At 29.2% G+C, this 14,046-nt stretch overlaps 1 protein-coding gene across 1 annotated transcript in view; it reads right to left on the bottom strand.

The window, feature by feature from the left end:
* LOC145288128 (uncharacterized) overlaps window positions 1–14,046 on the bottom strand; it is a 361,708-nt gene that overhangs the window by 75,822 nt on the left and 271,840 nt on the right. The gene's annotated exons all lie outside the window — the stretch shown is intronic.

Raw genomic sequence — 14,046 nt, 5'->3', positions numbered from 1 at the left:
CAAATATTTTAAGTTATGCTAAAGTTATTTTGCACTCCATAATTTTTGTTATAGTTTTAATGAAATTTGTGTTTAGAGAAAAGAATTTTTTTTCATCAATTGTTTCTTCTTTTTCCATCAGAAAATAGAACAACAGAGTGAGGCTGAAAAATGCTCCAGAGACCTGCCGCAATTTTCCTAATTTCATCATTCATTTGAAAATAGAAATCTTTTTAATTAGCTACTTTATCAGATTTTTATTTCAAGAAAAAAATTTTATTGGCCAAGTTTATCTATAAAATGAGTAAATTTTAGTGATTGAACTAACAAAACAATTGGCAAGGTAGATTAAATAATTGTTTTTCATTAGTTATTTACACCCCCAGAATATAACATTAGTTTTTGGTTGCTGTTGACCAATTTTATTCCAACAAGAATAAAAAGAACCTTGGGTCGAAGAATGAACTACCATACACACAGCATCAACTAGGAAAAAAAAAAGAGAAAGTAGAGGTTCAAGTATTTTGAAAAAAGGAAAAAAGAAAAAAAAAGAAACAGAACTGGTTAGAAAGAAAGACAAAATAAATAATGAAAACATACACATGCACATGATGGAAATTATGTAATTAAGAAAAAAAGAGGTGATATGCCAAAATCTTCATGGTCTCATGATATTGAGAGTTCTGTTGATATGTCTCAATGACAATTCAACATTCCTAACAAAAACTGCAGTTTTTTTTGTGCCTGTGACAGACATATTTTAAAAACAGTTGTATGCATAATCATATATCGCAACTTAATAATTCAAAATGGCTAGTGACCTTCCAGTACTATAGTACCTCTGTTTCTTTCCACTACTTTTAGCAGCAGCAACAGCCTCTAATGCTGTTTTCAACACTATCATTATCATCATTTACTCAAGCAGCTCTTTCCTAGAGACGTGTTTATTTTTAATAAAACACTTATTTTTATTGTAGACCCATATGGTCTCCTTTTTGTCATGTTTCATCATGGCTATACTTTTATTTGTTGGTCCCCCAACAAAAGGAGGGTGAACCTGTAAATTCACCCTTGTCCATATGTCCATTCGTCTGTCCACACTTTTCTCAATAACTATGTCTTGGAATTTTTTGAAATTTTGCGCAAACATGATATGAGTAAAAAATAACAGAATGGATTTTCCGGGAAAACTCTGGTTGTCCCCCAAGGGGTGCCTTTCGGGTTAAAACGGCTAAAATTGACATTTTTGTACTTATTAAAAAAATATTGATGCCTTGAATTTTTATAAAACTTTCTGAAAAGTTGTAACTAACTGATTTCTATATAATTTTGTTTGTCTATACTTCACGATAACTCTTGGGTGTGCCCCAGGGGCTCTTTTAGGGCTAATAAAAACACTCCATTTTTGGGACTATTTTACCATATTTGCCCAAAATTTTCTGTGCGTGTTTATTTAGCAGTTTTGCATGGTGTTGAACTCAAATTTAAATATGTTAAGGCCTTAGAAACTTTTGGGGCTAAATGGGGTGGAGGAGGGGGCAAATGATGGACTTAGTCATTTATTTTTTTGCATGGTGCAGAATTTAAATTTACATATGTTAAGGCCTAAAACTGCACCGCTTGTTCATTTTCACCAGGATTTGAGGTCCCCTGGGGACTTTTGGAGCTAAATGGGGGGAGGGGGGCAAATGCTGAACTTAGTCATTTTCTTTATGCCTCGTTCACTGTGCACTAATTGGGTACCATGCATGCTTCATTTTTTTTTTGTTGTTATTAGTGAGAGTACACTGGGTGACTAGCTATCATTAGATGTGCCATCCACACGCATTTAAAGTCAAGCTTAAGTTAGATAATCAGATCTCTGAAGGCCATCAATTATCAGTTTTCTTTTTTAATTCAAAGTTGAAAGTTGGTTAAGTATCAGTATTCTACCTGGATTCTTGTAAATTACCAACCTGAATTTGTAGTACTTTATTTCTATTTTTTGTTTACTTTAATTCTTTCTTTTTAGTTATGAATACTTCTCTCAAACAATTATTTTTGATTTTGCTTGTTTTTATTATTCATCATCTTCTATATAAATAAAACAGTACATGTATGTGTGTGTGTGTAAATATCTAACAGGTAAACTCTATAACTACTGGTCACATAACACTGAAATTCTCAGGAAATAATATTTATGCACCAGGGATGGTTTATAGTGAGTAATATCTTTGTTTACATACACATATATCGTGTACACAGACCGGCAAATTTACATGTAAAATGCTTATAGCCGATATTTCCGTTGTATGCGCATGCGTGAGATTCGCAGTGATTCACTTTCCATCAAGCATGGATTCGACATGATCGGCAATCATCGGTTTAAACCGAACATTGTTCAAATGTTGAAACGTTAAATCAAGTTTTTTTTTTGTTTTTTTTAATGTAATGTTTTTAGTATTTGGGTGATGCAGAGTATTTTTTCTGTTTATTTAATTATTTAATTCAAGAGCTTGCGCTCTTCGATTTAGAAATCATTTGTGTTTACAATTCTTGCACCTCATTTGTTTTGATAAGTTTCTTATAATATGAGATTGTCTGCCCAGTGTTTTCATTTCTTTTTCTAAAATGCATAAATTCATTCCCATGCCTGGCATTATCGGTAAGACTGGAGTTTAGGTGGCAAAATATCGGTATTTCAGAAGTTAACAGTTTTAAATAAGCAGAACTTCTTTTTCTAAAATAGACAATATGAAAACAATTAAAAAACGAATAAACATTTTTTTCTTTTATTTTAAACAATATATACCTAACTTTTTTTTAATTTTAAACTATTTTAAAAGCATAAACACTTTTTATTTATTTTAAACAGCATTTTAAAAGTTTTTTCAGCAATATAAACATTTTTAAAAAACTTTCACCAATATAAACATATTTTAAACAATATAAACAGAAATTTTTGTATTTCTTATTTTTATTTTAAACAATGTAAATAGAAGTTTGACGTTTATGTATTTTTGGTACCGTGCTATTTTACAATAGTTTTTTCAGGTTAAATTCAAGTTTTACGATATCTTTTCATCATTATTAAATTTTAAAGTGGAAGCACAGAATATTTACAGAACACCTTCCCCATGTGAAGAATGGCTTTCAAAACAATAACGTTATTATTTCAGCACGGTACATAAAATACATAACTACCGAACATTTTATAATTTTAAACCGTAAATTTTTACTTGGCTTCCACCTTAACATTTTCTTTTAAAATAATGATTTTAAAAGGTTTTCTGGTATGCTAAAAACATATCGCATTTAAATTTTCTGCAAATAAGTAGTTTTTCGAATATTAAACAATATTTTTTATATTAAAAGTGGTGGCCATATTTGTGAAAGAATACACGTGAAAAGTAATAAATAGCAATAGAATGCACATGTTTAATATTAATTTGTACCGTTTATAAATAATCATATGATTCAATTTTGAATTAAAAATAAAAATTTTTTTACATTGTTTAAAATTATAAAGTTCCATTTATATTGTTTAAACTTAAATTTTTTTATATGTTCTGATAATTTCATATTTTTATTAATATTGTTTATCACTAAAAATGGTATTCATTGTTTAAAATTATAAAAAACATTGTTTACATTGCTTTCATGTTAACGTTACGTTGACTACAGGAATTTAGTTTCTTTTAGGTGATAGAGGGTTCGAGATTATTTTGCCACCTGAATTCCAGTCTTGCCACATTGACACTTTTTGGCGAATTTGAAACTATTTTTTTTTTTTTTCATTCAACCGGTTGGAGAGCTTCCTTCCATTTTCTCTACCTCATCTCCTCCCTCTTTGCTGTCGATGACCGGCCAACAGTCGATAGAAGTAAAGATTTCTAAGTAAAGTTCTTCCACCAGCAATGAACAGCCGTAAAAAAAAAAAAAAAAAAAATTAATTAAATTTTCTTGAAAAATTTCTTTTTCCTGTACTTTTCATTTAACAAATTTCATAAACAAATTTTACATATTTTCTAAAACAATAATTTAAAAAATTCTGTTGACCCCAGGAAAAAACTTTATTGTAAAAAGTTTTGAAACAAAAATTTGTGTTACACCTGACAATTTAGGGTTAAAGAAGTAAGACATTCATCTTTTCTTGAAGAAAAAAGGGCAGACGTTGGCGAGATTGTCCCCCATCTAAATTCCACAATTTTCACTTTTTTTTTTTTTTTTTTAAACTTTTTTCCTGTTAATATCATCGATTACAGACTTAAGTTTCAGATTATAAAAAAAATTGAAAAAAAAAATTTTCTATAACTTTTCACGTTCAGTTTTCAATTATAACGTTGTACTAAGTTGAACACGAAATTTATGGCAATGATGAAAAAATGGCATGTGACCAGAAGTTACGGGTTATAACGGAGGGGTTGAAAAGGAAAGATTTCCTTTTTACAATGCCTCTCCACGAGACAGAGTTAGACATCAGGGTCGTTTTTTAACGTGGAGATTTCTTTACACTCCTCTTCCCTTCTCCCTCTTTCATCTATCTATCACTATCTATCTATATATCTATTATGTCGTCTCACTTGAAAGCATCCTATCTCGCTTGGAAATTACATTACCAAAGGAAATTACAAAACAAACAAAAAAAATATTTGAAATGGCCACTCCTCCAAAAATGGAACACCTAACTTCAGGCCATTTTTTTTTTCATCGTGGCCACAAAATTCGTGTTCAATTTAGTACAGCGTCATAATTGAAAACTGAAACCCCATTTTTTTTCCAATTTTTTTTTTATAATCTGAAACCTAAATCTGTAATCGATTATATTAACAGGAAAAACGTTAAAAAAAAAAAAAAGGTGAAAATTGTGGAAACTAGATGGGGGGGGGGGAATAAGCTTGCCAACGTCCACGGAAAAATAAAAAACTTTTATTGCTTTTATTTTAGTATGCAAAAAAAACAAAAAAAAAAAAAATCTTAAAATAAATAAAAAAAATTATATTCGGTCACTTTACGGCAGGTTTTTGTTATTTTTTATTTATTGCATTTGTTTTGGGGTTTTTTTTTTTTCGGTTTTGTTTGTTTTTGAAATTAGTCTGCATCTTTTACAGTATTCGGCTTAATCCGATAATTGCTGGTCGTGCCCAATCCATGCTTGACAGGAATTCCTGGGAATCCGGGTTAAATTCTGCAAGAGTGCCCATTTTTTCCATGTCTTTGTATTAAAAAAAAAAAAAAAATGAAATAACACGTAAATTTTACTCGCAGTTTTGAATTCGTAAATACGAAGACAAACATATATCTTTTTTTATTATTCATTTATCAATTAGACAAACAAATATTACTTTCAAATCAAAAATTTTAACATTTCTGAATGCTTGCATTTTTCTTTATTTTTACATAAACATTTTAGACATTAATTCAAATATACAAAAACATACCTGTATATCTTTTTTTTATTAATCTATGACCGATTAGATAAATAATTATAAATGTCAAAGAAATATTTGGTGTTACATTTCAGATAGGTTTTCAAAGTTAAATTACACTTTTATGGTATCTTTTATTTTAATTAAATTCTTAGATGAAACTAAACAGAACAAGCCCCCTCCCCATGTTAAGAATGTCTTTTTAAATAATGTGATTATTTCAGCATGGTTCATACACCGCACAAGTACCAAAAATTCTTACATTTCCGCATGCGTGTGTTTTCTTTTATTTAAGAATTTAAGACGTTGTTTTTCCTTTATTTACAAAGACAATAGAATTTTGGATGTTAACTCAAATATACAAATACATATTTATATATTTTCTTTATTCTTTAACTGATTAGATAAACAAATATTAATTTCATACAAAAATTCTAACTTTTCCGAATGCGTGCATTTTATTTATTTATTTTTTATAAATAAAAATTTCGGATGTTACATTACATATACGAAAACATGCATATATATGTGTGTGTTATTCATTTATCGATGAGATGAACAAAGATTAATTTCAAACAAAAAATGTAAATTTTTCCAATGCTTGCATTTTTATCATTTTGTATTTTTCTGATAAAATTTCCTTACAAATTTTTGCATGCACGTTTATGGTTCTGTGTTGATTTTTTTAAGAAAATTTTCCTGAAACATTTACTGCATTCAAATAATTATACGACATTTATAACTAAGATTATACGTTCATTTTCACACAAAATAGAATTTTTCGTAACTAATCTATATAAATAAAATAGTAGACGTATGTGTGTGCAAATATTTAACAGGCAAGCTCTTAAACTGCTGGGCACATAGCACTGCAATGAACAGGAAATAGTAATTATGCACCAAGGACGCATAAAATCTTTGTTTGGAATGCAAAATGTTTTGGTTTCGATTCTAGCTGATGGTAGTAAGGCATATTTTTTAAACTTTTGTCATCATGTCTTTGTATTAATAAATGCATATTTAAACATATTTTAGGACAGGTGGAATCAAAATATTTATTTAAAGACTTGGCAAATAAAACTTTTCTTTTTTAATTTCTTACAGATATTTTTTGACAATTATTTTTTTGCTATAAATCCGGATAAGGACAGAATATTCTAATATATCAAATACAACCTGGCAATGCCGGGTACTTCAGCTAGTTAATAATATTTTTACAAGATGTAGAAATTGAAAAAAAAAAAAAAACTTACCCTTGTTTTCTGCTCAGTTTAGAATACATATTTCTCTTTTTTTTTTTGTTCTCATTTTGATGCACTTGACAGTTAATTTTTTTATAACTTTTCAGTAAGTGATGCCAGCCAAAGTTTATACAAGTTCCAATATCTTACCAGCATCACCAATTAAAGAAGCAAAATGCTTATGCCGGTCACAGGCTAGAGATTTAATTCAACCCATATTTTCTCAACTATTCTCTTTGCATAGATCAATATTCTCAGAAGATGTGCAAGAGAGAAAGATTTTATTTTTTGTATGTTTTAATTTGAACTCTGAAATAGGTTTAACTGTTCTTAAATGTGATTTCATAACTTAATAATATAGTATATATTAATTAAATAATTAATTAAATAATATATATATTCACTGGGCATTTATTTTAATTGAAGCTATTATTGAAAAAAAAAAAATGATTATATAAACTTTAAATGTCCCAAATTCTCTTTTCAATAAAATAAAAAATTAAAACGGATGTCTCGCACAAGAGATCAACATTTTCAAACAAGGACAAAATTCATTCATAAACTTAAAATATCATTTACAGATGATTCTATCATAATTCTAAAAAGAGCTTTCATTTAAATTTTGCTTGATTTCAATAAGCATACAAAGGTTGTATTGGTACAATTAAAAAAATATTTTTGTTTTGTAAAATTATATGTCAAATTCAATGATTTTTTACATTACACATCTAATTGCTGCTCTCTCTCTCCAATATTTAATGGACACAATCACGAATTGGAATAGAAATTAAAAACAATTGAAATAATTTGAAAATAACTTCTATTTTTTAAAGAATTTTATTTTAGTCTTTTGTAAATTATTAGTGATTCCAGGTCTTCATATTGTCACCTGCTTCCCTCTGAAACTTCATTTGAGATACTTCTTGACTTTTTGTTAAACAAAACATTTTCATTTTATATAAATATAGTTTGCTTTTGTTTAACTGCGACATGTTTCTCATATTTAATATCCAAATTTTATTGAATTAAAATTATAACCTAACAAAAGCTCAGGAAGAACGTATCTATGATTTGTGTTAAATATGTTCCCCTTTTCTTTTTACTTTCTTTCCTCCTGTAGTGGAGAATGCATTATCAAAAGTAATAACAATATCCATACATCAACTTTACAGCTTAATGGAACAACCAAAAGAAAATAGCCAGTTGATAGGGTTTAGAAAAAGAAATTTTTATTTTGTCTGTATGGGTGTGGACTTGTATGTGAGTAAGTTTATGAGATTATATAAGCTGTCACTAAATATATAGTAGTACATGACTGTCTTTTGTTATTTGGTAAAATTATAATAGCCCACAGTTAGATTTAGTCCACCTGCAATGAGTCTGTAACATTTAATATTAAGTTTGCTTGGCAAGTTAAATCTCTCATTGGCAACAGTGCTTGGGTCGTTGTTTAAATAATTAATGACAACAGGTGCTTGGTCCCCAGGATAAACTCTATTTGATTGGTCAAAAGTCTGGTCTTGGTAGAGATTGAGTATTTTAATAAAATTGACCGATCTGTATTAAGTACTTAAACCAATAAACATTGATTATTTTTTCAGAGATAGTTCCTGTTTACTTTTTTTGTTACTACTGCTTGAATAGGGGGTTCAAGAATACTTCCTTTTTTTCATGAAAATAAGAATGCAAGTTGAATAAAAAGACATCTATGTACTATTTTTCTTTTTTAAATATAATTATACATCTGTTTAGTTTTTTTTTTTTTTTTTAATTTTATTCAAATCTGCTTGCCATCTGACGAAATATGAATAATGGAGTCAAGTTGACCGTATTTGGTATTCAAAATAATTTTATTAGTTTGTCTAGCAAATTTCTGAATTGTTGTGAGGATTTTTGTTTTGATGTCTAGTCACCACTGAATAAATCTTTTATGTCAAGCATCAAGAGTTTTTTTTAGATTGTTTATTTTTTATGAGCATTCTGTAATTAAGTTAACAGTTTGTTGTTGTTGTTTTTTTTACAGTTTAAATTTTTAGTGAAACTTTATAGTTAAGTTAATGCAATCTCTTAGTAAGGGCTAATGAACAAGTAATTTCTTAACACATATGTATCTGTACTCTTAACTGGTGAGAGTTTTTTTTTTTTTATGATGACTTCCGGGAGTGGTTTGGTCATGGAAAATGTTCTATGCATTTTGTATTCATCGAAAATAAAATTTTTTGTTTTTTAACATCACTGACCACTATTTGTCAAACCTGACTGACTGAACAACTTTAACCTCTTGTTAACAAAACTATTTAGGTGAAATTCTGCAATTGACTACTTTATATACAAAAGTTAGTTTTAATCTTTTTCTCTAGTTTTATATACAAAAGTTAGTTTTAATCTTTTCTCAACTATTCTCCTTGCATAGATCAATATTCTCAGATGTGCAAGAGAGTGAAAAATTTCATTTTCTGTATGTTTCAATATGAATAAGTTTAAATAATCTTAAATGCGAGTTAATTACTTAATTATATATATATATATATATATATATATATATATTTATTCATATTCATTCTGGGCATTTCTTTTAATTGCAGCTATTACTGAAAATAAAAATGGTTACGTAAGTTTTGAATGTCCCAAATTCTTTTTTAAATGATTTTATTCTATAAATAAATTGAATAAGGATTCATTCAATTTGTAAATTTTTTTTATTAATAACATTACATTCCGATCTACGACCATTGAATCAGGCATGTATATCTTGTGTAAATATTTTTGTTTTGATTAATAACATAAACATTGCAATTTAAGTAACAAAATAATAAATAAATAAAATACTGTTTTTTGTGGATTTTGAAGCGAGGTAAAATAATTTTATTATGAAATCAAATCAATCAGAATTCATTTGTTTCTTCATATTTGTTAGACATTTTAATCTTGAAAACATTACTTTGTAATCCTATAAAATACAAAAGAAATTTTAAACATCCAAATTATTTTAAACTATCAGGTGATCATATTATTTGTATAGATTTTTCCTTTTTCATTAAGCTGAAAATTGCGTCACTTACTGATCAGATATGGTTTGTGTATTTCTCATAAATTTTTCCTCATTTCTAGTTCTGTTTCTCTATCTCATCAAATTTTATTTAAGCATTAAAAATTACATTTTTTTTATTATTTGAGTAAAAAACAAAAATCTTTCACTCACAAGATTAATAATTATTTTTATTCAAATTTCCAAAGAAAAAAATATTTATAATATTACCAGATATTTGACTAGTCAAATAACAGAAACACTAAGATATTAATAGTTCCTAGAATAAGAAATATATTTAGTCAATTATGTTTTGATAAAGTTGATAATTTTCTAGATAGTGCAAAAAATTAGGTTTTTTTGACAGAAAACCCAATAAACCCCAGCAAATATGAGTTTATTAAAATCTCTATGAAAACAGTTCCCAACATATTTTAAATCTAGATAAAATTAATTTTATCTATTATTTAGCAATTAATGATATAGATTTTCAACTGAAGATTCTTTTAAATTGCAAAAAAAAATGTACCTAGAATAGAATTTTTTTAAGTTAGCAGTGAAAAAAACAGAAGGCATATTTTTCTATTCATTCACCTTTCCTAATTTTGGGATTTTCTACTAATTTCGACATAAAATTCACTTAAAATGCATCCATTTAAAAGATCACCAACCTATAAAATCACCCTACCTCCTTCCATCGTGGTTGTTATTGATGTCCGTGGATTTTATGTGCTGGACAAATATCCGTGAGGGCCCGGTTTTGTTGAATCAGTTGTCAAATAAAATTTGAAAGGCCTTGAAGGGGTTGTCAATAGTTGCAGAACCCAACTTTTTATATCTCGTATGAAGTCAAAAGCTTGGTGTTCATCTTGCATTAGTTCTTGGAATTTTCTCTCCTCTGAAGCAGTGTTTCGTTTTAGCACTTCTGCTTTTAAGTCTTTGTATGTCATTCCTGGAGGTGGATTAGTTATTATATCCTGAACTGTTTTAGTTAATGGTACCAGCATGCCACAACACAAAATGCATAGCTGATTATGTAGGGGGACATCGTGAATTTAAAAAAACAAAACAAAATAAAACATCCACTTGTGCAAACCATGATTTCACATTTTCTGTGAATGGCGGTAGAGATATAAAACTTTTTTTTTTTTTTTTTGCAGTGAGAAAAAAAAAAACAATAAACGGACCAAATGAATAAAAGAAAATTTTATGGACTAGCTGTCCAAGAGGAATTTGCACACACACACAAAAAAAATTTTTTCTTTTTTCTTTTCAAAATATAAAATGTCACAATTGATAAATAATGCTAAAATAAATCGTCTTTTTTAGTGTGTGCGAGTGTATAAAAAGAAAAGGAAATTTTCAGACGTTCTTCAAAACTTTCTTTGAATAAAGTAATAAAGTTTCAACAGCCTAGCACAAGAGGGCAAAAATTCTTTTGTTCGTCTGTAGTATTACTTTGTAGTAATTTTTTAATTGAAGGGAAAAAAATGTTATCAAAATTAAAGCATTTTCATAGTATTTTAACAATCTGTCACAATCCGCAATGCAGTTTAAGTTATGACTTTCAACAACGAATAATCTGTTCGTCCGAAGCAAAGAATTTTTTTTTGTTTGAGCCAGTTGCTCTTTTGTAATTCCAGTAGGATGCTTAAACCGATGTTAGGTCGAATTGTGTTTTTTTTTTGTACACGGATAATGTGTTTGTCGAAGAAGGGGTCACCACTTTAGCGAGGTCTGTTCGTCACGGTGGATACTCAGATAGCATGTGTCGTTTGCCTTTTAGGCGTCAACAGGTTTTATGCTCTTTGCGGGAGTTCATTTATATGTAAATTAGCTTAACTCTCACTCGATCTTGCAGGGAGATCTCTTTTCTGCTACAAACTGATAGTAACTAAGGATTATAAATAATAAAATATAAGGTCATCAGTTTTCTTGGCGTATTAGGGAATAAAAATGATCACTTAATTATTGAAATAAAAATTCAGCAGCAGAATATACCAAAAGTTTTTACAAATAGTATAACATGGTGAAATAATAAAATAATAATAAAATAATACAAGGTAAAAAGTTTACTACAAAGAGAGAGAGAGAGAGAGAGAGAGACAGTGCATAGTTAGTATTCTCTTTTCTCCCATAACAAAATGGTTCATCTTTCTTCTGCATTCATCACTCTCCTTTTTCTATCAGCACATTTGCTGATTTATAAAGTTAAGCATGTTTATATGTACAGGATTCATTTCTAACTAATTAACTGATCATTATGGATTTTGGAACACACCTGCTAGGTTAAAATGTGGGTTATATTTAGTTTTACACTAAAACTTTTAGAATTTTCATAAAGGTCTTCTACCTCCTTTTACCCCTTTTAGTAAAAGTAATAAAAGGAGGTAGAAAACCTTTGTGAAAATTCAGATATCTCCAATTTTTTGTAAAATTTCATTATATATCAATTAATTCTCCAAATTAAAATTCTTTAACTATTTGAAAGGTTTTTAAGAAAGCATAATATGGGCGCAGGCTCTCATTTGAAAATTCAAATATTGCAGAGTTGCATTGAATCTGATCCATAGTTATTAGATATAAATTAAGCAAGATCTCCTAAACTGGTGATTTCTGGATTGGTTGGTTGGTTGTTTTATGGCATATCAACCCTTTTCGGATTATTTAATGCCGAATCCAAAGATTTTGAAAAAAATTTTTTTTAATAGAATATATTTGTTGTTTTCACGTCAGTTTCTATTTAACCCATAGTTGGGACCCTAACAGGTACTACCACTCCGGGTCAGAGTGGACCTGGGAGCAATGGTAATTAAAGGGTGGCTCCACACTCCCCAAAGCCCACAAGCTGGGGCCTCACCACTGGATATAGTTTAAGGTCATATCCAGGACCCCCATTGAGGGACTTTTACCCTCTGCAGGGGGGCAGTCGGCGTATTCTAATGCCCCACCAACAGAGCCGGTGATTTCTGGAAGTCTATCATCTTGTAAATGCTAAGTCAGATTGTAATCCCACTTAATGAATGATGTAATACTGGCAGGTTACTGCTTAGTAAAGTTGGTTTTTACAGTTGAATCCACTTGTTGGCTATAAAATATTCTGTTGCTGTCAGCTTGTTTTGTCGTTTTTACAGCGGGCATTTTCACACTTAAAAATTCCTTTTTGTATTGGAATTTCTTTCAGCACTTAACATGAGATGATAAAGGCTTTTTCCTTTTTCTTTCACATTGGACATTGCCACACTTGAAAATCCTTTTCTTCAAGCCATCTTTAATCTCACATGATAAGTTTTTTTTTTCATTCTTTTATTTTTTTCACTTCGTAGTATTTTGTCAACTTAAAAAAATCTGTGTGCTTCATGGCATATTTTAAAACCAATGTTTGAGGTAAGAAAACTTTGCGAATATTCAGTTGTGTCACCTTGAAAATTTACAATTGGATTGTGACACATTGTTAAAATACTATGAAAATGCTTTAAAATATTTTAAAAGACAAAAATTAGTTTGGTAGGTAGAAAAGTAAAGCCTTTGGTAACAGTTATTTGGGTTTTTTCCGCATACCACTCCATGCTATTCTTGACAATCGCTGCAAAATCTACGTTTGCCGTTTCTCTGGCATGGCATGTGAGATGACCAAATGTGAAAAATATACTAGCTTATACGCTTCTTTCATTCTTTGTCCGTTCTTTTGGTTATTCATTCCTCTTTGTTCCTTTTTGCCTAATTAAAATGTCTGATTTTCTGCTTGAATGTTCAAGAAATGTTAAGCCTAGAAGCTTGAGGGAAGTACTTTCAAGTAGTGCATCATTGCAATCAGTGCTTGAGAGGGTTTCTTGTAATTATTAAAGGAAAGAAGCTTAGTATTAGTGACATTGAACATTACCATCCAGTTTCAGCCTTGTTCTACTACAGCCATTTCTTTAGATATGTATTCATTAACTTTTTCCTCGAGTCTATTATAGAGCGTAGTGCTAGTAGCAAATATACCCACTTCAGAGAAAATTTTAACAGGAATAATAATGATCTGAGGATTGACCCCTGTGACACACCAGCATTTATATCATGTTGTTCAGATGTATGACCATCAAGGGCAATCTGGATTTTTCTATTATCTAAGAAAGATTTTATTATGTTAAGTATTTTGATGAGAAGACTATTGTATCAAACTGTCAAAAGCCTTATCCAGTATGTGGTATATACATTCGGAGATTAGTTAGGATATCTGCAATAGAACTGGCTGACCTAAATTCATACTGTGTTAGAAAAAGTTTATTATCTATGAGGTGGTGAACTAGGGCTTGATTAAGAACAAAGATTTTGGTGAAGAGAGGGAGAAGGCTAAGGGAAATAATTTAATGGGTCAGTTCTTTGCCAGAATTTTTGAAAACTG

This window comes from Euprymna scolopes, chromosome 11 (genome assembly GCF_053919585.1).
Source record: "Euprymna scolopes isolate OS-2025 chromosome 11, ASM5391958v1, whole genome shotgun sequence".
Lineage (NCBI taxonomy): Eukaryota > Metazoa > Mollusca > Cephalopoda > Sepiida > Sepiolidae > Euprymna > Euprymna scolopes.
The sequence above is the reverse complement of the archived record's forward strand: the minus strand, read 5'-3'. Positions and strand labels throughout refer to the sequence as shown.